At 40.3% G+C, this 24,499-nt stretch overlaps 2 protein-coding genes across 5 annotated transcripts in view; one reads left to right on the top strand and one right to left on the bottom strand.

Moving 5' to 3' along the window:
* MED12L (mediator complex subunit 12L) overlaps positions 1-24,499 on the top strand; it is a 340,943-nt gene that overhangs the window by 140,775 nt on the left and 175,669 nt on the right. The gene's annotated exons all lie outside the window — the stretch shown is intronic.
* The window catches only part of P2RY14 (purinergic receptor P2Y14), a 64,763-nt gene that overhangs the window by 12,638 nt on the left and 27,626 nt on the right, over positions 1-24,499 (bottom strand). Inside the window, exon 1 of one of the 4 annotated variants that reach the window (XM_086674530.1) lies at positions 13,660-15,370. The exons of 2 other annotated variants lie outside the window; for them this stretch is intronic. The gene's annotated coding sequence lies outside the window, so the exon portion shown is untranslated. Of the gene's footprint in view, positions 1-13,659; positions 15,371-24,499 lie in introns of those variants that run through there. One more of the 4 variants, XM_086674527.1, reaches the window with a different exon arrangement.

A 24,499-nucleotide genomic window follows, 5' to 3' on the forward strand; every position in this document is an offset into this window, starting at 1 on the left:
TTTTTTGAGGGCCGGTTCTCTTGTGTGTGAGTCTGCAAGTATGCATGTCCTGTGTTTTATCTAGATTTTGAAGGTCTGCAAGGTGTACATATCTTCAGTTTTTCCAGTTAGACTCCAGGTACCACAGCATGGAGAAACCTCCATTTTCTTGGCCAGTTTTTGAAAGTGTTGACAAATGAATGGGTTGGTGACTTTTGACTCAGTTTTCTGTCTTCTGCATTGATGTGCCAGGGGAGGTATAGAATTGGAGCATTCATTACAGTGATGAAAACAAGGACACTAACCAGTAAGTGCTAAGGACTGTGCTGCTGGGGAAGACCCAGGGCTGCTGTGTATGGTTTGGATGCCACAAAAGGACTCCCTGGGGTCTCTGGCTTTGCTTGTTCCTGTTTGTCACCTTTAGCTAGTTTTCTCTTGTAGTAGATATGAGGTCTTGATTAGATCTGACTTGATCCTCCTAACTCCTGACACTATGGCCCATTGACTTCACCTTCAGTTAGAGTCTTGGTGAATGAGAAACATGCTTTAGTTTAACTTCTAATTGGGTGAATGCTGAGGTTACATACCTCAAATGAGGAACAGTGCTAATTAGTTTTCACATTAGAAGTGGCTGTATGCGCTTCTTGGGCTGAATTGCAGACACCTGAGAACTTCCAGTACTTGAGCTCAGTTTTATCTTAACTGCTAGGCTTTCTTCCTGGGCCTCCCTATTCACAGACTCACACTCATGAGAATCAAAGATCTGTGTTTCTGCTGCAAAGAGACCCAGTCTTCAATTATGTATGATAATTTGACAGTGGGTTAGTATGGACAGTAAACTGATAATGTTCAAACCTAGTTTTTACTGTTAATTCTAACCACTTCTCTTAAAATACTTTTAACAGAGCTAGTAGCAAAGTGTATGCCTGGCACACCTAAGAGCTCAGAGGTGTGTCTGCATATCTTAGCTGATTACGGGAGGTGGTAGACAGTGAGGTGTAGCACAGGTGTCAAAGGTCTGGGGCCATGAAAATGGCCAACTGTCACTAGCCTCTGTGATGGGACAGTGTCTGGATTGTCAGGATGGATTAGTGAGGAGTTTTCACCTACACTTTTTGGCATAGCCTAAGGATTTTCAACCTTGGCACTATTGACTTTTTTTTCTTTTTTTTTTTTTTTTTTTTTGAATTCCAGCCCTTTGTAGGTAGGCTGTCTTTTGCCTTACAAGGTTTTTAGCTGCATCTCTGGCCTCTATCCACTAGGTGCCAGTAGCACCCCATGATTTATGACAACAACAACAAAAAGTGTGCAGACATTTCTAAATGTTCCTAAGTTGAAAATCACTGGAATAGCCTCTAAGTGGTAGGTATATTTGATATCATTTTGATATACAGAGAGAATTTAGTCACTCTCTCTTTGGTGCTGTCTTAACACTTACAGTCTTAACTCTATGTTGAGTAGCTCATCAACGGTAGGTAATTCAAATCCTTAGGTCTCAGAATGTGAAGTGGACTGTCTTGTCTGCACTGGTGGGGCAACAGGCAGACAGTGCAGTATAATGATTAAAAGCATGCCTGTTGGATGTAGTGGACCTTGGTTAGAAATGCGGCTTGATTATTTAATAGCCGTGGGTTACTAAGTACCTCCATGTTTCTGTCTTTACTTCTCTTAAAATGGGGGGGGGGGGGGGATAGTGGTTGCTGCCTCATAGGGTTCCTGTTCCTCTAAGAATTAAATAACCTGGTGCTTGGTAGTGTGTGACTCAGAGGGAACAGTTGGGGTTCAGGGAGTGACTCAGCTGACAATGGAATAATCCCATGTCCCTGGGACTTTCAGTCTGCCCAGGACTTCCCCTGGGTCAGGCATTTACATGGTTCCCCCTGCTTTCTCATGTTCACTTTCAGCTGATGCTCTGCACCTGAATGAGAGCTAGAGGAGGCACCGTAGATTGTTTGCTAAGTGCTCTGAACCTCCTCTGGTATCTGGCTCAAAAGTGCTTGTGTTGGGGAGGATGGGGGGAAGGCTGTGCTTCCAATGGTCCCCCTATTGTCCTCACAGGAAGTGGCATTTGGCAATAGGGAATGAGGGAAGCCCAAATATTTCACGGTCTTACTCAGCAAATCAATCCCCAGAAGCCTGAATCTTTGATGAAAGTGGCATAAAGCTATGAAATTTTGGTCTTGCTAATTTTGGGAAATGATTCCTTTCTAGGTCTGGAATTAGGTTGAGCTACTTGGATTCCTGACTTTTTTCCAGCCTGTTCTGCCGCATTGTTTTTTGTTTTTTTTTTTTTTTAAACTATGAGGCTCTATTCCCCAGGGCCAGGCAAGGAAATGAATCTTTGACCTCCTTTTGCCTCACTGAGATGATGTTTGCATTTCTCAGTTAGGCATACAGTACTCAGATGTTAAGATCTTGGGGCTCAGGGCATTAATGCATATCCCTTTGCTATGGGAATGGGGAGCAGGTTTTCATTTCTGGGACACCCACACTTTTAACTACTTAGTTAAATATCAACCACCTGTATGTTTGTTCAAGAATCAGCCTCACATAGCCCAAGAAGAAGGATATCCAGAACTTTGGGTGGGAGTGCGAATACTGCAGAAGAGTGATACATGCATTTGAAAACCTAACGTTTGATCTACTTCCTCCGTTTTGGAAGAATCAATGACCTTTGCTTTTAATAAAATGCATCATGATAATTCCTTGAATTAGGCAATTCTGTAAACGAATTCGTATTTTTATAATACAACATATGATAATGAAGTAACTATATTCATCTCAAAATGGGTAGAACTTAAATGTAAAAGATGGAGTTTTATGCAACTTCAAGATGGTGCTTAGAGTACAGGTGAGGTAAAAGACCTTTCCTTTTGTGAACCCTAGGTCTATAGGTTGGGATCCATTGTTGAATGTGTATTTCGCTTTTAGGCCATTACATTTGTGATTATTTCACTTTTCCAATAGAATTCAATGTGAGTCCATCAAGTACATTATAAGAAAGTCATGTCATGTCTTGCCATGCTGCATGGGAGCTCTTAGATGGCATTTCATTATTGCCTTAGCTGTAACGTCCATATGTGAGAAGTCTAATCATAACCAGCTCACAAGTGTTCCATTGCAGTTTTATGTTAACGACTTGCTTGGACCAGGACTGGTTTGGTTTTACTCTATGCTTTTTTTTTTTTTTTTTTTTAAATGCAGCCTACTCTAGACTTCTTTTTAATCTTCATACATTATTGTTTTATATTGTTAGTATCTCTCTCTGTTTAGTGGTGATTTTCCTGTGAGGTATAAACCTGCATAAGTCCTTAATAAAACAGACTAAAAATTGGTAGGTCTAGAAGTCATGATAGCCCCAAAGCTATAAACTTGCTCAAGCCTTTTCCATCCTTCAATAACAAAGGTAAAAACCCTCTATAGGCAAAGAAATACTGATTCTCAGTATTAGTGAGCTCATCTTGTTCCTAAGTATCACTGCCCACTGAAAGGACCCCGGGCTTCTTGGAGAAATGGTTGACTTTAATAAGGCACAGGGAAAGTACAAGTGAGTTGAGATGAACCAGTTGGGCAAAAAGCAAGGAAGCGCTCAGCCCGATAGGGACATGTCAAAACACGGAAACTGCTATTGGAGATACTTCTAAATTTGACAATTTGGATATCAACAGGAATGACGAGATCAAAGTACTTGGAAAAACAAACCAAATTCAGTAGTTGACAGTGATATAAAGAAAAGGAAAGCAAGGGGCGCCTGGTTGGCTCTGACTCTTGAACTCATGGCTGTGAGTTCAAACCCTGAGTTGGGCTCTGTGCTGGGCGTGCAGCCTACTTTAAAAAAAAAAAAAAAAAGTGTGCGTGTTTGATGTGCCTCTGTGACTCAGTCAGCAGAGCAACCGATTCCTGATTTTGGCTCAGGTCATGATCTCATGGTTCGTGGGATTGAGCCTCTGCAGAGCCTGCTTGGGATTCTTTCTTTCTCTCTCTGCCACTCCCCTGCTCACACACATTCTCTCTCAAAATAACTAAACTTTAAAAAAAAAAAAAGGAGGGGGGAGTGATATTAAGAATAAGGATGACAAATGGAGGATGAAGACAGGGGGAGGCTCTTCTTTACATAATTTCAGCTAGAAAATGTAGAATGAATGATAGAAAGTCACCATTTTTCAGCCTCAGTGTAATAACTGATGAGGACGCAGTCTTCAGTAGTTACAAAAAGCCAGTTGGTAAAAGGCTGTGGGAGAACAGGATGTTCTAGTCTAAAAGTATCACTCTCAGATGATTTAGAATACTAAAGGGAAAAGATTGATCCTTTTCAGCAGGGATATCTAACTGTCACTGAACGATCAGACTTACCCCAAGTGGGATAAGTTGACATTATGATTTATTTAGATGTATACAACGTGCCCTGTCAAAAAGCTGGTCATGGATGGACAATCGGAATGTGGATCATTCTGTAAAACAACTTGCCTAGATTCTAAAAAAATGAATGTCATGAAAAGTGAACAGACATGATTGGGTGGGAGGGAGCAGTTCTAGATCAAAGGAGGCCAAAGAGAAATAATGTAATGTGTGGTTGTGATTGGAGATTGAGGGAGTAGAGGATAGAGCTATAGTAATTGTTTTGGGACAGTTGTGTAAATCTGAATATAGGCCCTGTGTTAGTATTTTTGAGTTAATCTTTCTAGGTGTGATGATGGTATGGTTAAGCAGGAGAATATTCTTACTCTTCTGAGTTGCATATCGAAGTATTTAGGATGGGAGGGTCATAACGCCTGCAGCACATTTTGGAAGAGGTTCAGTAGAAGGAAAAGAAAGTATATGTGTGCGTATATATATGCTTGTGTATTATACTTTTAGGATGATATATATTACAGTATATGTGCATACACACGTGTATGCATTTGCACATGTGCATCTGATATATGTGTGTGTATTAGTTTTGAGGGAAGAATCCTGAGCTCAGTGCCTGACACACAACAGGTACTCAACAGTCTCTTAGACACCTCTGTTACCCTGCTGCCTGTTTTCCTCTGTTAACCTTTGGAAGCTTCTCTACCTATCCTTAAATTGGGTTTTCTCATTCTATTCTTTGCCATCTTCTTTCCTCTTTCTACCTAGTTTTCTAAGCCAAAATAATCTTCATTTAGAACACTGTTGAAAACCATCATCAGTAAAGCGAACTGCCTATAAAATATTTCTTGGGCGCTTATCATGCAGTGTTGTTGGTATTGTGGGTGCATCCTGGCCCCCTTGGAGCTCAGTGTCTGCTCCTGGACCCCGAGCAGCCTCATCTCTTTCCCCTCTGCACAGTGGACCCCCACTTTCTGCACTTCTGGCTCCCTCACGGCCCTGGGTGTTGAGGAGGCAGGTTGCTTCACCTCCATCGGGAAGAGCTTTTCCTTCACCCGAGTCCGTCGTGCCTTGCGTTAGCTGCCACTGTGCCTCGTCATCCCTTTCCCTCTCCGCGCGTCTTATAGCGACAACTGCCATTTATTGGGAACTTTACCTTGTACTGGACACAGGCGGTGCTAATTGCTTTTTGAAGTATTTTCTCTTTTTCAGGGACTGTTTCCTACTTTGAGAAGAATTTATATAACCTAAGGTAAAGCACAGTAAAAAGAACACAGTGCTGACTGGACAGCCAGAGCCACCTGCGTCTACCTTTGTGCTCCTCCCTGGCTGTCTGCCTCCCTTTGCCCAGAGGGAACCCTGTCTTGAGTTCTGTGTTTTTCATTTCTGCCCTTTAAACAGATGACTGTAATCCATACAAGCATATATATTGCATTCTAAAATTGTTCATGCTATATACTGTCTTCCAAGACTTTTTAAAAATCCCCAGCTCAGCATTATGTGTCTCAAGTTTATCACTTTAGAAAAGGAATTGGAAGTACTTGAAAAGATGAGCATTTACTTACCCTCTAGCCAAGCATCTTAATTCCTAGGTATATGCCCTAAAAACCTTTTACAGAAGCATATTGAGAAACATGTCCAAGTGTTTCTTGAAACATAGAAAGTGATAGAGCAAAATGTGGGCATTGGCTCAAATGATTATTGGTAGAAGAATGGGTAAAAGAAAAACATAGTGTAATTTGATGCAGCACTGAATGAACGAACTGCAGCTATATACTTTTGACTAAATCCTCGTGTTGTTCTGATAAAAGTAATCCCACTTTATAGTTGAAGAAACGGATGTCTAGAGAGCCTGAATAAATTGTCCAGGATGTTACAACTAGCATGTTGTAGAACTGAGATTCGAATCCAGGTCAGTGTCATTCCAAGGCCTTACCTGCTAGGGTTGTATTGTTTCCTGTTGAAAAGACTTGTTTTTGTTGGTTTGTCTGTTCTGCATGGAGAGAGAGCTTTGTATTTTGACCTGACTTGGCAAATGTTTCATAGTGTGAATTGTATAAATTTCTGATGAATGACCTAAAACATTCTTACATTGCACAGGAAGAAAGCAGGTGAAGGGAGCTTAGTGGCTTGAGCAAATTCCTGAGGTAGAAACCAGAGCACTCACATGGGCAGCTCAGCTCCTCCGAGCCCTCACTGCCTGCAGCATTTAACCTTCTGGTCTTACCTTGGTTTCAGGCCTCCCTTCTAGGACGTGGCTGGGAGAGGCCTGGCAGATAGATACTACCTCAGCATAACTAATACAGCTGATCCTGCTCCCACTTTTCTCAGCCAGGTTCCGCTGTTGCTCTCCTGGTGGAGAGCAGAGGCCTCTCCTCAGCTGTGTGGCTCTTACCTAGAACATAAGTGTGTCCGGCCTACAGTAGCAAAAGTGCCAGCAAGCTTTCTTCTGGTTTTTGGATGTCACTGACATGAGCAGCTTGTGGAAAAAGTGCAGGTGTATTTGTGTGTATGGGGCGGGGGACGTGGGGAAGGCGAAACAGTAGATATTTGGTGCCTTAGGCAAATCAATGTTTATTATAAACGTAGATTATTGTGCTACTTAGATATTTTGGCCCAGTCGAACAAAAAAGATAAAAGTGGAAGCTTTACTACTTAGCTATCCCCTTGAGCTTTTCCTTGCCCGTGCCTTTCCTTTTCAGTGCCGGAAGAAGCTCTGAGCTAGGTACATACGTGTTTTCTCTCTGTCCCAGTAAATCCCAAATGGCTTCTGGTCCTTTCAAACTGGTGGGGGCTACTGGCAAGGGTCTGCAAACATCACTGACTGAGTTTTGTCAAGCACTACGTAGGACCAGCAGGAATACCAGGGTGAATTTGCTTTCCTCCTGTCCCCACAGTGATGTTGTAGCCCAGTTTTGTAAACATATAAAACTCACTGAGGCAGAAGTACTTGTAGCTCTGTCTGTGGCTGTCCTTCTCTAGCATCTTAGTGTGGCTGCCCCCTGTCGGTCCGCGTTAAAACATCACCTTCTAGGGGGGCCCTTCTCTGTTCATGACATCTGACACAGCCAAGCTCCTACCTAGCACCTGCCAGCCGCCCACCATGTTTTATTTTCTTCATACGTGTCTTTATTATTTAAAATAATGTTTGGAGCGCCTGAGTGGCTCAGTCGGTTGAGCATCCGACTTCAGCTCAGGTTATGGTCTCACGGTTCGTGAGTTCAAGCCCTGCGTCGGGGTCTGTGCTGACAGCTCAGGGCCTGGAACCTGCTTCGGATTCTGTGTCTCCTTCTCTCTCTGCTCCTCCCCTGCTCACACTGTCTCTCTCTCTCTCTCAAAAATAAAGATTAAAATAAATAAATAAATAAATAATGTTTAATTTTCAACTTACTGTCTCCATCACCCCCTTAAAGGTAACCTTCATGAGAACAGGACTTAATTTTCTTATTCACTGCTAAATTAGTTATTTACCTGGCAGACAGTAAAAGTTCAATAGATACTTAGTGAATTTATGAATTTTGGTTAAATTGAGTTGATTTACTTAACTGTCAAATTATGAGTCTGTTTAGAACCTCTAGAGTTTTAAAGTTTCTGTCTGCAAGAGGTTAAAATGTACAGATAGCTTTTTAAATCTCTGGGGAATAAAATTGGATCTACATAATCTTTAATTTATGAAATATTCTTATGCAAAGTTGATGCCAGTTTGACTTGATAAATTTTAATTTTGTTACTTTTAATCATATTAATAATTTTCCTTAAACTCCATAAGTGAAACAAAAGGCGAGAGGGTAAAAAGCTATATGTACCTGAATGCTCTGTCCTCTTTCCCCTATGCCACCTCTGGCCATTATGTACCCTGAATCCTATTTTCGTCATTCTCCTGCTTTCTTGTTTTATAGTGTTCTGCAATGTTTGTGTTCCTAAAAATAAGTGTGAATCTGTGGTATGTATGTGTATGAAATTGTGATTTTGTTTTTTTTAAAAGCCTTATATTATCTTTTAGCGATTTAACCTTATCATATCACATATCATCCATGGTATTGAGTATTGCTGTAAATTATTTGTCTTGGTGACTATGACTCATTTCCTGTGTTTAGGATGTTTCTAGGATTTTGCTCTTGTAAACTTGGCTGAGACATAAATCCATAGTTTATCTTGACAAACATAGGAAAGATTTTCTTGTAGGTATAAATCTAGAAGTGAAATTGCAAATTCATATGGTATAGGAATGTCAAAATAATGGAAACAGTGCCAACTATGGTCCAAAGTGATTGCACCAGTTTATACCCCTGTTAAGAATGTGTAATGATCCTGTCGATACATATCCTCTTCATCATTTCATATTCTCAGATTTTTAAAGTTTTGTTTATGATGTGATACTATATTGTAGCCTTGATTTGCATTTCCATGATAACTGATGATATGGGCATCTCTTCATATAATGATTATTTCCATGAAATGTCTAGTCATTATCTTCTCATTTTTATGTTGGGTTGTTTATGCTATTATTGATTTGTAGGAATTCTTCAAATAGTGTTGATAATCTGCTTTATTAGGTGTATATATGGTGAAATACATTTCCTAGATTATAACTTGTCTTTTCACTTTGAAGGTGTATTTTGATAAACAAAAGTTACAGATTTTAATATAGTCAAATTATTTTTGTTTTGAGTTAGTGTTTTTAGTATCCAAAGAAAATTTTTCTATCTCAAAGTCTACAGTAATTGTTCTCACAATATGGTCTGTTACACCGTGGGGTTCCTTGACACCCTTTCACGGGGGCCATGAAGTCAACCCGTCTTGAAAAGAATACTAACATGTTACTTGCCTTTTTTACTCATTGTGCTGACATTTGTGTGAATGGTGCAAAAGCCAGGGTATGTAAAATACTTGAGCACCAATCAGAGCCATGCACATATCTGTTCTATAGTCACTGCATACCTTACTGCTATGAATTCTTAGTAACCAGGAGAAGAAAAGGCCAAGTGCACTTTACAGTGTTCTTGATGAAGGAATATATATTGTTAATTTGGTTATATCTTACCCTTTAAATATGTGTCTTTTAAACATTGTACATGACAGAATAGGAATTGTTCATGAAGTTTCTGCCTTATTTGGTGGTTGTCTAGAGGAACAACACTTGAGTGATTAAGCCATGTGAGCCCTGAACTGAATTAGATGATTTTTGCTGGAACACCATTTTTTACTTGAAAGAATGACACACAGACTATTGTAATTCAGACTGACTTGGGTATTTGGCGACATTTTCTCAAAAATGGATGAGCTGAACCTTCATCAACGGAAGAAAATAGCACTGCCCAGTACTTAGAGATCAGTGTCAATATTAAGACCATTTTTTTGATTTTTATATAATAAAGAGTATACATCTGAATGACAGTACATCTCCAAATGACTTGATTATGTGATGTTATAAAATCTAGCACAGGTCAAAGATTCATTTAAAGACTAAGAGGGGTGCGTGGGTGGCTCAGTCAGTTGAGACTTAGACTCACATCATGATCTCCCAGTTCGTGAGTTCGAGCCCCACGTTGGGCTCTGTGCTGACAGCTCGAGCCTGGAGCCTGCTTCGGATTCTGTGTCTCCCTCTCTCTCTCTGCCCCTCCCCCGCTTACACTCTGTCTTTCTCTATAATAAATAAAGATAAAAAGAAATTCAAAGACTAAGTTAGACTAAAGGATTTTAATGCAAAAAGAATATTCATTGATAAGGATTTAGGTTCTACATTGCAGACAACCTTTAAGAAACAACCACTTTTTGAGATTTGTTGTGGTACCAAAGAAAAAAATCCAGAAGGCTATTAAAATACTTCTTTCTTTTCCTATTACATATCTGTGTGAGATGAGATTTTCTTTAATATACTTTAATTAAAACTACATTTTGAAACTGATCGAATGAAGCAGTGAATATGAGAATCTGTCCTAGTTCAGATATTAAAGAGGCAAGCAAAATGGTAGAATAATACCACCTTTCCAATTAAAGCTTTTCAAAATAAATTATTGTTTTATAAAAAATGTGTTATTCCTCTTAACAGTTGACACCTTTTAAAATGAATTACAAATATAAATTCAACAATTTTAATATCTATTATAGTAAATATGGTTAGCTAGAACTTATACAGATGAAAGCTCTTTGGGCTTCTGAATATTGTAAAGAGGATCTTGAGACCAGAAGTTGAGAATTCCTGGCTAAGATATATTTTACTGTATTTTCTAATAAGAATTTTTGGGGGTTAGTTTGCTTATTTTGATGTTAGGCCTTAATTTATCATGTACTGGATGGTCTGTAAATACCAAAAAAAAAAAAGATACCACACTTTTATAAAGATAATTAAATTTTAAAAATAGGGAAAACTTCACAGTCTATCATTGTAACTCCTACAGATTGAATATCTTTAATTTTACTTTTTTTCTTGAGTTTTTGATAAGGTTGTCTATTTATTTGGTTATTCATGCATCCATGAAGTATGTGAATTAAGCAAATAATAACCTTCATGTCGTTTTCTCACCTCTGTCTGTCTAGGACTACCACTGTGTGGCTCAGGGCTCTGAGTCCCTTGATCTCCAGGTCTCTAGCTATGAGGCCCACAGGTCTGGCCGGGAAGGACAGGTTTACTTGTTCAGTGGACATACATTAATAGATACTTGCTACTTGTGTGTTGGTACATTACCCGGTTTTCTGTTGAAGTGATAGGAGGTGAATTGGGAGAAGTATTCATGCTCCCTTATTTGCGATCTCTTATTTGGCCCTGTGAGTATCAGATACTAACTGAAGAAATTTCCTGTGAGGTTTTATTTAATCTTTCCAGTACTATCTCTAACATAATAGGTTATTAGCAAGGATGGGAGAGAGATTCTTTTTTTTTTTTTTTTTTTTTGAATAGCTGCTCTGTGCCAGATATGAACATGTCTCAATTACTGTCTCAGCAGCTCTGTGGGGCGATGGCTTTATTGTGATGTTATATTGGTTATGGAACAGAGGAGGATCATAGAGGCAAAAGAGCTGACAAGCAGGCGTAGCTCAAGGTCACAGTAGATTCAAATTCAGCTGGCCTGCTGCATTCAGAGGCCCTGCTTTTTGTACCATATAAGATCGCCTCTATAAAAATCCCCATAATATTGACTATATTTTATGCAGTGTGATTGTTGCCACTGTTGTGTAAACAGCTAGTAAAGAGGCTCAGCAGTCCTGTGCTCTTTCACATCTCCAACTTATGTTTATGTATAAATTATAATTTTTATTGGGCACATTCATCTTGTTAGATCAGAGGTAAGATATGGGATAGGTGAGAGGGTACTGGATTTGAAGCCTGATGGCCTTTTCCTTTAAGACCCATCGTAGGCCTTCATTAGCTGTGTTGTGTTGAGTCGATGAACCTCCCTGGACCCTAGCTTCTTAACGGAATAGAGCCAGCAATTTAAGGTATTTCCCAGTGTAATTTGGCTGCTGGAGACACCAGTGTTTAATTTCATCCAGTCTTGATAATATCTATGCAAAGCTTTAAAAGCAGAGGGCTGCATCTATGGGGGTTCATTACTTGGAATTGTTATTTACAAGTCTTGGATTTCACTGTCATGTAAAAGTTATGTAAAATACCATTAAAGGTTTTTTTGCATCACCCTTGACTTCTGGGACTGCCTTTTGAGACTATGTCTCTCTTCCTTTTTTTATTAGATTGAGTCATATAAAATTGTTAATAATTGGCTTTTTTTTTTTTTGCCTACAAAAATGGAAGTTTCATATGGTTAGTATAATACATTTAATAGGTATTAGTAAGATTGCATATGAATGGCTAACAAAAAAAAATCTGTAATTTATAGGGTATATGGCCAAATGTAAGTAAGTCTAGATCTTGGTTATGTTTTTCAAAACCAACTTTTACTCTGGATTTTCTTTCTCAGATGATCTTGATTACATGTGGTAATCCCTATCAGTAGTGAACTGTTTTGTGTTGAAGCACCAAAGGTGAAGAAATATTTTCCCCTATAATGGGTGGGGCTGATGTGGAAAGCTGTCTAGAACAGAAAGAGAACTAGAGATATAGAGAGATTCTGCCCCCCCCCCCCCCCCCCAATGGATGCTATCTTTAAGAGGGAAAACTGGCAAGAAAGTTGGTAGGTGTAAAAATGAATTAGAAGAAGACTTAAGAGGTTGCGTTTTATTCATTTAGAGAGTCATTTATTAAGAAGAGTTATTATTACAGCTTTTTAAAATCACTAAATTTTGTGACTTTTAAAATATTTTTGATGGCAGAGTAGGGAGACACTTGTGGTTTGTAAATTATCCTATCACTGCCTTCTTTCAGTGACAGTATGCTTAGAATTTCTCCAATAAATGGAGCTCTTATAAAGCTTTTTTGGCTGGGAAGTATAAGGAGTGGGTTCTCAGCAGAAGTTTTAACTTATTCTAAGCATTAGTTTTAAAATTATCTGTCAGTCTAGATTTTGTGAAATTTATTACACAGTTTCTAGAAAAAAACAAGCAAAAATAAGCTGCACAAATTACGTTCTTTGTCCTTGCCATCCACAACTTAAAACCAAAAAACTTCTGAATGCTTGATATTTAAATGTTTGGGAAATCTCAGACGAAACCAGACATTAAGAGTCAATATATGAAAAACAAAACCTTAAATATTAAAAAAAACTAAAATAGCAACTATGAGGCTTATTTATTGGTGTGTCTTCCCTGTGAAAATTAGTTGTGAGTCACCATTAAATCTACACGAGCAGCTCAGGTGTTTAGGTTTCAGAGAAGACTTCACATCCTTCCTTGCATGAAGTATTTTACCTTTGGTTTCAGTTTTTGTGAGTTTGTGGCAGTTTGCTCTCTTAAACCAAAGCTGCTTTGCCTTTTTTTCTCTTCAGCATTTCATTTCTTTATCGGACTCCCTTAGCTTGGAAGATTACATCATAGCTGAGCTATATCCTTGCTCCTTAACATATCCCGAACGGATTTTAACCCACTGTCCACACACACACACACACACAAACACTGTCTTATGTTTTACAAGCCATAAGTTTACAAATTAAAAAACAAAACAAAACAGGGATTTCTTAAAGTCTAATGCGTGAGCCCATGGAAGAAAATCCTGCTCCATGCAATTAAAAGGCACATTTACAGGGAAAAGTTAATTGGACTTAGTTTAGTTTTTGAACCTGGAAAAGTCAGATCTCACTGATAAATCTGTCACTTACCGTTTCATCCATGAGAAAAAAACAATTTAGGACATCATGAGCACAAACAGCCATTTCACATCGGAATCACAAATATTCTTTAAATATACTCTGCACTGAATGGACCGTTTTTACTTACCAATTTTTCCAGCCTCCTGTCGTCTCCGTAGGCAAGACTGGATCAACAGTGGAGTGTAACATCTGATGTTGAGGGAAATAGATTTAGCTTTCTGCTTGGGCTGCTCGTGTTGACCAGTGAGGAAATGCTTTATTAGCTCTCAGACCAAAACATTTAAAGTACTCTATGAAATGCTGACATCTTGCCAAAGGCCTGAATGTCAAGTACTACAGATGCCCAGTCCTCTTTGGAACCCAGCTCTACTATGTGCTTGTGTAAGTGTAAGCACTTTATGCTTAGGGTTGCAAATTAGCAAGGCGTGGTATGAAACTGGGTACAGAGAGAAAGGGGAGAGCAACAGAGCAAGCGAGAGCTCCAGTCAGCAGGAGGCTAGATCTTTCCCATGCCTAGCTGTGACCTCTTCCTGGGAAGCTGTTGTAAGAATAGCTTCTGTGTTTATTGGGAAGGATTTTCAAATTGTACTTCACATGGCTTCAACTAAACTCCATGAAACTTGTTGGAAAATCAAAAAATAGTTGAGAGTAAAATAGACCAGAACACTTGCCACTTTCAGTTAGCGGGGGGGGGGGGGGGGGGGCTTTGCAAGTAGGCAGATCACCTAGGAGTCTTCATCAGCCAAGGCCAAGATAGCTGTCAAGTGAGGAGAGAGATTGAAAGGTGATGCCGTCTCCTTTGGACCTGTGTGATTGACCATTCTACCTGGACCCAGTTCTAGGGGGTCGATTGGCGGGGCCTGGTCTACTCTGTTATCCTCACACATTCCCAACCTTGAATTGAGGCTGTTGTGACTTTAATCTTTCTTTACGTTACCCCTTCCTCTTAAATCTGGTTTCCAAGCACCCTGTTTGACCCCAATTTCTGGATTCCTTCGTTATTTAACAAGTTGTTGCTGGGATTTGTTATTCTTACATAGCACTCTCTATTAATGCAGTCATCTCAGGAGGAAGGGGGCCAGAGTCTCCTCTATTCTATCCACTTTGAACATTTACTCATTTTACCGATTTCTTTCTCTTTTTCTTAGGGCAGCAGGCTCATTATCAATCATGCTTATTTTAATTATCACACAAAAATAAAACAACCTCCCTCAAAGTTCTCTCTGACTTAAGCCCTTTTTTTAGGTACTATTGTCTATTAGTCAATGAAGCTATAAACCATTAAATTATAGCTTGATCTCATCTGCTCATACCCAATCACCAAAGCCTGATGATTTTCTTAACACCTAAATATTTCTTGTTTATGATTCCTATTAAGCTTGTATTCCCTACCCCAGTCTACTTACTCCCCGGTGCCTTCCCTCCAGTCACCCATGAGAGGGATCTCTCTAAAATACAAGTATAGCCACGTCCCTTGGCTCCTTGTCACTTACAAGGTAAGTTCATCCTGTTGAATCTGGCAGATTTAGTGCTCTTTGATTGGACATTTTGCATCTGCTTCCACTACTTATCTTGAGCTTTATATTACTGTCTGCTTGTTCCAACTCCCTACAATACCTATGGTCTTTGTCTTCTTGCTTGGGCTTATGCTTTGCCCTCTCCCTGGAATACCTCTCTTCTCTTTTTTCCTGGGACATCCTAAGTTTAAACCCTGTTTTAAATATTTCAGCTCAGGGCACCTGGGTGGCTCAGTCGGATAAGCGTCCGACTTTTGCTCAGGTCATGATCTCATGGTTCGTGGGTTCAAGCACCATGTAAGGTTCTGTGCTGACAGCTCAGAGCCTGGAGCCTGCTTTGGGTTCTGTGTCTCCCTCTCTCTCTGCCCCTCCCCTGCTCACGTTTGCTCTTGCTTGCTCGCTGTCTCTCAAAAATAATAAACATTAAAAATAATTATAGAAGTTTCAGTTCTTCATATGCTACTCAGTTTTTGCTTTATCCATACATCCTCCGCTCTGTTTATATCTGATTTTTACATGGAGTCATCTTAAAAAATTAAATGTTTAGCTTTATCGAAAAATATTTTTGAAGTCCTAGATATCATGTGTTTATTTTTTATATCATGTTAAAACAATTACATAACGTAACAAATTTAGTAAATTTGTCTGGGTTCAGTGTATTCTGGACAATTTCTGGTGTGTGGAAACACTCCTTTCAGATGCCGTTTGGCCCATACTCTAACTTTGGGAAGCTGTTCCTGATCCCACACACTTGGTAAAGTTACCCTCCTCTCTGTTAGCCAAAAAGACCATTGGTCCTTCCATCAACAATTGTTACATCCGTTTGTTCATCTAATCAGTCAACTAATACTTATCAGTCATCAGCCTCTTCTGGAGGCCTGGTGGTGTAAGGACCCTGGGGTACAACCTTGAATACTTAACCTGTGTTCTTTAATTGTTCTCCTTTTATTCCTCCCACCTAGATCCTTAGCTGAGGAAGGCAGGGCCAATATTGTGTCAATTTTGTATCTTCAGCACCTACCATTTTTACTCACAGAATTAAAAGTGAAGATGTGTTGACCTCTTAATTCCATCCAAGATTTACTTGTAGTACTTGTGTGTTTCCTAAATGAGACTTTTAAATATTGATGAAGGACAGTAAAAGTTAACGGGCTCACTTTTGTTTTTGACAGCTTATGATTTATATTAAAAATGAATGGATTTTATGAATAGTCATTCGTATCTGTAGGAATCATTTCATCTGTGGTCTAGTAACTGCTACCACTTGCTTAGATACACAGAAACCTGAGTCAGATGTATATATTTTTTTTTTTTTTTAAATTTTTTTCAACGTTTATTTATTTTGGGACAGAGAGAGACAGAGCATGAATGGGGCAGGGGCAGAGAGAGAGGGAGACACAGAATCGGAAACAGGCTCCAGGCTCTGAGCCATCAGCCCAGAGCCCGACGCGGGGCTCGAACTCACGGACCGCGAGATCGTGACCTGGCTGAAGTCGGACGCTTAACCGACTGCGCCACCCAGGCGCCCCTAGATGTATATATTTTAACCCAAACCAATACTTGGGATTATATGGGTCAAAGTTGGTTCAATTTATGATTGCAAGTTTTTTTAACGTTTATTTTTTGTGATAGAGACAGAGTGTGAGTGAGAGAGGGGCAGATAGAAAGGGAGACATAGAATCCGAAGCAGGCTCCAGGCTCTGAGCTATCAGCACAGAGCCCGATGTGGGGCTCAAACTCAATAAACTGTGAGATCATGACCTGAGCTGAAGTTGGACGCTTAACCAACTGAGCCACCCAGGCGCCCCTATGATTGCAGTTTTGAAAGGAACATTTACTACATGTGGATGCCAATGGGGGAAAAATTATTTTTTAGAGGAATTTGTCCATTTATGATGGTATTCCTTTTGTAAATTGAAGGGAGAACTGAAGGTGCCTGAAACATGAATCTTTAGGTGTTAGGAGCTCAACACTCTTGGGGAATTATAAGGAAAAAGTATTGATGGAATTCACTAGCACAAAGCTAAGGGCTTGGGAAAACTCGCGGGCATGATAGGCATGACATGACTAATGAGCTAAATATCAGTGTCTGGCATTTAAGTCTGTCATAAGCAAAATCAGTTAAACATGGAGGGTATATTCCCATAAACGAGTTAATTTTAGAAACATACCTGTTTTTAAAAATTATATTTAAGTTGATAAAATATTTTTTAATATTTTTTATATATTTGAAAGTGAGAGAGAGAGAGAGAGAGAGACAGTGTGTGAATGGGGGAGGGGCAGAGAGAGGAGACACAGAATCAGAAGCAGGCTCCAGGCTCTGAGCTGTCAGCACAGAGCCTTACACGGTGCTTGAACCCATGAACCATGAGATCGTGACCTGAGCCAAAGGCAGATGCTTAACCGACTGAGCCACCCAGGCACCCCAATCATGTCTGTAGTTTTACACTCTGCCAGAAACCAGTGAACTAACTGTCATGGGAGTCTCCCACCCCTGCCCCACACTCTCCTCTTGGGGTGATGACAACACGTAATGTGCATTTTGATGTGTCTTAGATCATGTCCCATTTCCAAACGCACCATCTATCTTATTTTTTCACCTCTGGCCTTTCTTTCTCATCATGTTTCCTCAGCCTGGAACAGGGCCTGTCTTCCATTTCTACCTGTTGAGCCCTTGTGCATCCCCAGGAATCCGGTTCAGAGTCTACTGTTTATGGAGCTTCTCCTTATCTTACCCCTGAGAATGAAGGGTTACCCCTCTGAATTCCTATAGGGCTTAATGTGAATTCTGACCTGGCCGCTTCTCAGACCTTGTACTGTTTTACAGATGGTAGTCGTTATCTCGCCTGGTTTGGGGAAAGGTGAGTCTTGTGCTGATGTTCCCTGAGTCTGTTATTCATGGAGTAAGTTGACCTGTCTGCCAGGAGCGCAGGTGATTTTCCTGCAGTTTCTGTCACCCCATATTGCCAGGACTCTCCAGTCTGGCTTCCTGTGCTTGGCACATTCCCCTTTTGCTTAGCAATGCATAGCCACCTTGCCTTCTAACACTCCAGCTCACTGAAAAGGGAAGGCCTTTTAGGTACAAAAAGGTGATTTATTTATTGTATTTAATAAATGAGGACCTCCACTATTTTTCCTTCTTCTTTTCCTAGCCCAAGCAATTTAGATCACTTCATGTATGTATGTGTGTGTTTCTTTAATTCAAACTAAACTAATTTAAAATTTTTATTAAAATCCTACATTTAGGTACTTTAAGAAATCAAATAATTTTATAAAATTTGTAATGGAAAATAGCAGTCCTTGCCCTTTTTCTATGTCCTCATGACAACCTCTTTCCCTTCTAGCTATTATTTTTAGGCATTAACCCTTAAATTTCTACATAAATGACAGTATTTGGCTTTCAGTAGCATCTGTTGACTTCTTTGTGTAGAAGATGAAGTTTCAGCTCCCTTGCCCTCCAGCACTTCTCCTCACCCAGTAATTACGTCTCCAGTCTCTGGACAAATCAGCGTCACTTACTCCTATAATGAAAGCTATGTAAATATTATTGCTGAAGCCCATCATGTGCTTTGAAAGGGATTACAGTTCCCTAGCCTCTTCTGGTGACCAGGAGAAACTGTGCCCTCTTGGTCTAATGAAGGCAGGTTTCCCTCAGGGTTTAGGCTGCTCATTTTGCCATTTTCAGTTCGTTAAGATATGTAAACATGCTATATAAATGTTAGCTCTTACCATTACTTCAATATTATAATTTGAGCCAAACCTCACTTAGCCCTGTTCTTAGCTATATGTGTATGAAGGAATAGGTTTAAAGTATTTTTGCCAATAGCTGCATTTAGAGACATTTGTAAAGTACAGGTCTGTGTTAATATATACAACCCTTGCTGGATAGATACTTAGTAGCATTATTGCTCAAGAGAGGAAATGTCTGTGGGCAAGTCTTTGTTCTTAATAATTTTCTCTTGTATTGCACTGGAGAGGCCGTCTGCTATATCAATTTTAGGCATTTTGCTTTTGGCAGTTTATATAATAGCAGTCACTGCTATCTGGGAAAAGTCACATGTAGAATATACACACATTTCCAAAGCTATGTTTTGTTTTGTGTGTGTGTGTGTTTTCTTTTGGTTGAAGTGTATCTGCTGTGGAAGGCCTTAATCAAGTTCTGATCCGTTACCTTGCTATCGTTTAGTTGTTTTTTGTTTTTGGTAGTTTTTCCTGAAGCCTTATATTATATTTGATAAGCAAGGCTCTTGGTTTTACTCATTTAAAAATATAGAGAATCCTTTAGAACATAAAAGCCAGCTGTGGTTTGGCTTGTGGAGCTGAAGAGACTGTTGGGCAACCAAGTTCATGTAAGAATACACAATCTGAGGGAGAATCTAACAGATGACTGACGGGGTGCAGGAGGAAGACGGTGACCCTTATTTGTTGGTAAAAATAGTATTAGGGGGAATATCATAGTATGTCATACTAATTGGTAACCCTCATGTAATAGTGTGACTTAAATATCTACTTAAACTTTTGTTTGAAAGGGGAGGGTGTCTAGATAACGAGCATCTACTAGAGAGAAGGTCCATGGTGGTTTCATAATGCATCGCAGAAGGATGTGGGTGTGAATGAATGCTCAGTGGCTGGTTATCTCTGCCACCAGTGCCTTTCACAAACGTCTGCAACTGAACACAGCCCCTTTTCCTGCAGCCTTCTAGTCCTTCCCTAGGGATCTCAGACAGTGTGTCACTGCCGACCCTTGACATGAAAACAGTGGCTATCTTTGGCTAGAGTTTCATACAGGATAAAATAAGGTGGAAGTTACTGCAGATTTGTCCAGCATGGAGATAGTTAATCTGTGATTCTTTGTAGTTTCCCACCTAACAAGTTAGAGAAATTTGGATACACCAGGGAGCTTTGCCTCTGACCTGCCAGGGGACCTTCTAGTTCTGTAATCTTTCTCCATCTGGAGGAAAATGGTCTAGTGTTACCTACCTTATTAAAGTTGTTAGCAGGGTTAATTGAAGTAATGTATATATATATTTTATATTTTACTGTAGTCCCCAGCCAAAATAGGTGGTCAGTACGTGGCAGGGGCTTTTACTAATATAATCGTAGCCTAATTGTTACTTCACAATTTTCTTGAAAATGTACTGTCATTGAATATATGGTAGATATAGATAGAGTGCTATGCTTTTTGCACCTTTAATAAGTGCTGGGTTTTTTTAAAAATGTTTTTTGCTTATTTGGTGGGGGGGGGGGAGAGGGAGGGAGGGAGATTGAGTGGAGGAGGGGCAGAGAGAGAGGGAGACACAGAATCCAAAGCAGACTCCAGGCTCTGAGCTGTCAGCACAGAGCCTGAACTGGGACTTGAACTCACAAACGACAAGAACATGACCTGAGCCGAAGTCGGACACTCCCCAACTGAGCCACCCAGACATCCTTGTAAATGTTGATTTCTAAGGAAAGATTGATATTTGAGAGTAGGTCTTTGTCTCAATAACCATGGTTATGGGAAAGCTCTCTAAGATGACATGGCCATACATAACCCTGGGAAAAGGATTGCCGAATTAGAAGTGTATTCTCAGGAGGACATAATATGCAGGAGCCTAGCGAACTCACACCTTTAAAGACAGGCACAGCTGATAGAGTGCTTCCTGAGTGGTTTAGTCTGTGCCCTCGCTTCCCTGAACCCCGTGGCGAGGAAGTTGGGTGTCTCCTTTCCTACCCTCACCTCGCCCAGTCTATTTTTTTCTTAACTGAAGTTTACTTGACATATGATGTTACATAGTTGCAGGTGTACAACATAGTGATTCCACAATTCTTTATGTTACCCAGTGTTTCCCATGTTAAGTGTTGTCACTGTCACCATCTGTACCAGTAACACTGTTATTACAGCATTGTTGACTGTTTTCCCTATGCTGTACTTTTCATCTCTGTGACTTATTTTATAGCTGCAAGTTCGTATCTCTTAATCCTCTTTATCTCCCTCTTTTTCACTGTTGTCAACTCCAGAAATTTTTAGGGCTCCACTGTTTTTAATTAATGTGGACAAAAGTGTGGTCCCAAAGCCTCTCCGTTGCCATGGATCTCATCAGATTGCTGCCCTACAGGAGAGACTAAAGCTTGTTATGCTAATGGAGTTATTTAGCACTATCTTGATGAGTTTCTCTTTCAGTGGTTAAATAATAGCAGAGGCAGGGAACATTTATTTTTGCTTAGGTAAGGAAAACAAAAGCTCCTATGAATGAGCGTTTTGTAATTATTTTGTTAGTTCAGCTGTGTGGTTTTATTCCATTCTGGCTTTTTTGGGAAGTGACTTAGAGGTGTTTTGTTTGTTTGTTTTTATTTTTGTTTTTGTTTTTGTTTTTGTTTTTTTTTTTTTAAATGGGCCATAGGAGGGGCGCCTGCATGGCTCAGTTGGTTAAGCATCCGACTTCGGCTCAGGTCATGATCTCACGGTTCGTGAGTTTGAGCCCCGCATCTGGCTCTGTGCTGACAGCTCAGAGCCTGGAGCCTGCTTCAGATTCTGTGTCTCCCTCTGTCTCTGCCCCTCCCCTGTTCATGCTCTGTCTCTCACTGTCTCAAAAATAAATAAAACATTAAAAAAATTAAAATAAATAAATGGGCCATAGGGGAAAAAGTAACGTTTGAATTTGTTAAATGATTTCTTGCCATTTGTAAAACCAGATATTGAGTATCACTCCACATAGGAAATCTGTGCTGTTTGCCAGGAGTTAGGATGCTTAATGTTCTATCGGAGGCGCTTAGTTTCAAAAAAATAAAATAAGAAAGCTGCATGTGATATAGATGCTTCTGAACTTCAAAATAAATGGTGTGGTTTTAAAAAGAAAATGGTTATGACAGACTGTAGACCTTTTTGATCTGTTTCCTCAGAATGTGGAGTGGTTTCTAAGTGACCTTGCCTGGAAGGCATGCTTATGTAGCTGCTTTCTCTGTAGCTCTTATTCCACAGCTTCCGTTTAATGCTCTTTCCACTGTGTGCCACTTGCAATGTTGTATTTAGTTTAAATATTTATAGGATCTTGCCACTGTATATTTTTCCTTTAGGCAGTTGAAACATTTGTTGACCTGTAGTCCTAGAAATGTGAGAGGCGGCATATCTGATTGGTGAGACTGGGATAGATGGCCTTAGAGCACGGACTAGCTGTGGAGCCTTGAGCACATTACTAAAGCTGTCTGGGCCTCAGAAGTCTCTTCCTTGGAATGATGTATACAAAAGCAGTAATAATATTTACTTCAAAACAGTATTGTGTGCCTGGCACACAGAACAGTGAATTAATGTTCCCTTCCATAAGTATTATTTCCTTGATGGAGAATTAAAAAAAAAAAATCTTGAAGGAGACTTGCATGTGGGGGTTTCTTGTTATCTCTAAAAGGTCATGATTGCTTGGAAAAAACACGATTTTGAAATTGAGCTTAACTGTAGTATTTATGGGTCTGTGTCTTACCATAATATTCCTCTGTCCTGTCCATGCTGTTCTAAGTGTCATTTGGACCATTTGGCACAGATGCGATTTATGCAAACCTTTAAATGCCATGTTTCTTCTCCATGCTACAGCATTTGAATGGTAACTAACATTTGCTGCTTCCTTTTCCACCTTCCCCCTCTAATTTGCTTTAAGCATTTTGTACTCAGCATAAGAATCAATTTGTTTTGGGGGTGCCTGGGTGACTCATTCAGTTAAACGTCTGACTTCAGCTTGGGTCATGATCTCACAGTTCATGGGTTTGAGCCCCATGTCGAGCTCTTTGCTGACAGCTCAGAGCCTGGAGCCTGCTTCAGATTCTGTGTCTCCTCTCTCTCTGCCTCTTCCCCACTCGTGCTCTGTCTGTCTCTCAGAAATATATATATATGAATGAATCAATTTGTTTTGGCCTCAAGTTCAGTTTTTTTGACATGAAGCATCTATAAAATAGTGAAGATGCAGACCCAGTATCCATACAATTCCAATCTGTGGGTCTGTGGTGCACCGAGGCATTTATAGACCGACTTTTGGGAGTCATCATTCAGACGCCCAAATAAGAGCTCTATACTACTTAAGGCAACCCTGCAATGGATCACGAAGACCTGGAAGCTATGTGGTAGCTGGCTCAGAGGTATGGTCAAATGCTCGAGAGCCTCACAATAATTACTTACAATGAAATGTCACGACTTTCTTTAATTCTGTTGTTTGGCTTTGCTGTCATAAAAATATGTTCCATTAAGTGCGCTGCTTATAAAGCAGATGAAGAGAATTTCTTGTTGTCTTCCTGAAGGGGGAACACAAGATTGATTAGTGAAGTGTGGTCCAGGATTGGCCCTGGGTTAAGTTCCAAGGTGCACCTTGCAGCAAGGAATGGGAGTTTTCATTTTCTAAGCTGCTGCTTTTAGAGTGACTGGCAAATCTCCAGAGCTGTGACACATCCTGAGGCCCTTGGGGGATTTTTTTATTTCTACCTTTGTTCACTTTCGACCTAGCATCCAAAACTGATGTGCTTGGGTCCTTTCACAGAGTCCTGTGGGGCAAGGACCACGTCTGCCTACTGCGTGGTAGAGAAGGTGTGCTCTGGGGTTAGATGTGTCCGTGCCATTCTTCCCCTCTGCCACCTCCCCGACAGGGTCGCTGTGTTAGTTAGGTGAGGTTGTGCACATGCAATGCAAACAGTTTGTGCCACAAAGTATAGCTAACAAATTCTAGTACTATTTTTATTGATCTCTCCAAGTTAACATTATTGTATTCTCAACCCCACTCCTCGTTAGTAGGCATATTTTAGAAACAGACACGAGCATTGTTAATTCCGCGGGCATCCGAGTGTGTTCTGGAGTTGCATTATCATTTAGAGAGTGTGCAGATAGGACCTGAACACTTCATGTCAGTGGTAAGGTTTGGCTGTGGGGGAACGGTGAACAAAAGCAAGCAGAGAGTGAGGATAGGGATGGTACTGTGATAGTAGGCTTTTTACTCCTATCCTCTACGGCTCAGTTCATGTGACAGGTTTTTTTCTTTCTTCCTTTTCAAGTAGGCTCCACGCCCAATTGCATGCTCCACCGATTGAGCCAGCCAGGTGCCTCTCATTGCCTCAGGTGTGTGTGTGTGTGTGTGTGTGTGTGTGTGTGTGTGTGTGTGTATTTTGAGAGAGAGCGCATGTGCACGAGCTGGGGAGGGACACAGAGAGAGGGACAGAGAGAGAATCCCAAGTGGTTTCCATCTCACAAACTGTGAGATTGTGACCTCAGCTGAGGTCAGGGGTCTGATGCTTAACCGACTGAGCCACCAAGGTGTCCCATTGCCTCAGTTTTTTTCTTTTTAATTTTTTTTCTTTTTTTTTTTTTTCCAACGTTTTTATTTATTTTTGGGACAGAGAGAGACAGAGCATGAACGGGGGAGGGGCAGAGAGAGAGGGAGACACAGAATCGGAAACAGGCTCCAGGCTCTGAGCCATCAGCCCAGAGCCCGACGC

This window comes from Puma concolor, chromosome C2, assembly GCF_028749965.1.
Source record: "Puma concolor isolate L17-30 chromosome C2, mPumCon1.1.hap2, whole genome shotgun sequence".
In the NCBI taxonomy this organism is placed as follows: Eukaryota; Metazoa; Chordata; class Mammalia; order Carnivora; family Felidae; genus Puma; species Puma concolor.